Source organism: Echinops telfairi, unplaced genomic scaffold (genome assembly GCF_000313985.2).
Source record: "Echinops telfairi isolate 266 unplaced genomic scaffold, ASM31398v2 ScPeMD7_8;HRSCAF=38, whole genome shotgun sequence".
NCBI lineage: Eukaryota > Metazoa > Chordata > Mammalia > Afrosoricida > Tenrecidae > Echinops > Echinops telfairi.
This window is the reverse complement of record NW_022103905.1, coordinates 3,054,670-3,057,184: the sequence shown is the minus strand read 5'-3', so window position 1 is coordinate 3,057,184 and position 2,515 is coordinate 3,054,670.

Below are 2,515 nucleotides of genomic sequence, written 5' to 3'. Positions count from 1 at the left end.
GGTCAAATCCCTTGCAGCCCAGCCCTTAGTAAGGTCTGGTGATCCTAGGAGACTGCAGAATATAGTTATAGGGCAGGGAGGAAGCATAGCTCCCTCTTGTGTGCAAAAGCAGAAGCCACGCAAAGAGAAGGGAAATCATCCATATATTTATTCATTTCTTTGCTCTAGAGCAGCGGTTCTCAACCTCTGGGTGGAGACCCCATTGGGGGGTGAATGACCCTTTCACTGGGGTCACCTAGGACCATCGGAAAACACATAAATAGTTCACAGTGTATAATTACATATTGTTTTGTGATTAATCACTATGCTTTAATTATGCTTAATTATGTTCAATTTGTAACAATGAAATACATCCTGCATATCACATATTTACATTACCATTCATAACAGTAGCAAAATTACAGTTATGAAGTAGCAATGGAAATAATGTTATGGTTGGGGATCGCCACAACATGAGGAACTGTATTAAAGGGTCACGGCATGAGGAAGGTTGAGAACCACCGTTCTAGAGCCAGAGCTTGATAACTCTGTGTTAAGCACAGGGGGCACGGAGGGCAGAGATGGAAAGACAAAGCTTCTCCCCTCAAGGAGCTTAGAGTCTAATTGGGAGACGGATGTTTGAACAAGTACAGCACCATGCCATGGCTGTGGTCACAGAGGTATGTTCAAGATGCAATCAGAAAATTAGAGGTAGGAACATCCAAATTGGCCCGGTGGTGTCAAAGGAAACTTCCTAGAGGAGGTAACACGAGCTGAGACTTGAAGAGTGAAAAGAAGTTTGCCAAAAGGGTGAGAACATTCCAGGCAGAGGAAAGGTATCGAGAAAGGCCTTGGGCCTTGAAAGAGCATGTCAGATTGAGGGAGAGGCAAATAATTCCGTATTTTTAGAGACTTGGGGAGCAAAAAAGGAAGGTGGAGGGTTAAGTGGGACCAGATCATCATGGGCTTTATCGATCGTGAGATTCGATTTTCCCAGAAATCATGACAGCAGGGTAATACAATGATTTTATTTGCTTGTTAGAAACATTACTTTGGCACCAGGCAAGGGATCGTGCAACTCAGTTGAGGCAGAGGGGATGTGTTACTGGTTACCAGACATCTTTAGGAGAAGGGCCGGGGTCTCTGGCTTCTTTGATGCACCAGAGACAAAAAATAACAGCCAGGCTCTGCTCAGTGAAACCAGCTTGAGAGCTGTCCCATTTGAGGCATCGGAGGACTATTCAGGTGGAAAGGTCTCCTGGGGAGTTGCATCCACTGAGGCAATAAGATTCCAGGAATCTTAAGAGTGACGAGGAGAGGAGAAGCAAGGCAAGCATCATCCTGGGGAGCATGTGTATTTACGAGTTTGCTAGGTGCCTTTGAGTCAGTTCTGACTCATGGAGACCCTCAGCACAATACAACAAAACACAGCCTCACAATGGCTCCCATGCTTGAGCCGACCATTGGCGACATTGTATCAATCCGTCTTGTTGAGGGTCTTCCTCCTTTTCACTGTCCCTCTACTTTACCAAGCATGATGTCCTTTTCCAGGGACTAGTCTCTCCTGACAGCATGCCCAAAGTCGGTGAGATGAAGTCTCACCATCTTCTCTTCTAAGGAGCATTCTGGCTGTACTTCTTCCAAGACAGATGTTTGTTCTCTTGGCAGTCCACGGTACTTTCAATATTCTTTGCCAATAACCACAGTGCAAATGCATCGGGTTTTCTTCAGTCTTCCTTATTCAGTGTCCAACATTCACATGCATATGAGGTGACTGACAATACATGGCTTGGGTCAGGTGTACCTTAGTCCTGAGTGTAACAGCCTTGCCTTTCAGCACTTTAAAGAGGTCTTATGCAGATTGACCCAATGCAGTGTATCCTCCTGGCTGCTGCTTTCCTGAGCACTAAATATGGGTTCAAGAAAGATGAAATCCTTGACAACTTTGATCTTTTCCCCATGGTGCACTATTTCATGGGGAGGGGGTGGGAAGAACTAGAAATAAGCCAAGAATCGGTGGCCAGAGACAGGATACCCACAAGGACAAGGAACAGTGGAAACGCTCAGGTTGGGAAGAAGGAGGTCGGTTCATTACTGCTTTTATCTCTTTCTCTAACAGAGGCCCCAGGAGAAGTCTGAGGGGAAATGGAGTGTCAAACCCCAAAGCTGCCCCCTGGATATGCTAAGTGACTTCAAGGGAGAAGGGAGAGATGGAGGAAAGCCACAATGGGTTGGGCGATAAGCCAGTGAAAGCGCCAGTATAGACTATTCTCCCAAACCCTGCCCTGAAAGGAGAGAGTCTGAGGTAGGGCTGGAGCGGGAGGGGACCCGGAAGTCCGCAAGTGTCAAGAGAGGGAATTCAGTAGAGGAGAGTTGAGCATCTATTTGGGAGAAGGAGGCAGAAGAGAGAGGGAGAGAGAGAGGGAGAGAGAAGCTCAACATCTGTGGAGGGTAAAAGAGCCTAGGGATGAGAAATGTGCTGGAGAAGGCAGCGGGCGGGAGGAGGATCCTGAGTCCAAGAGACTGATTTCCAGCG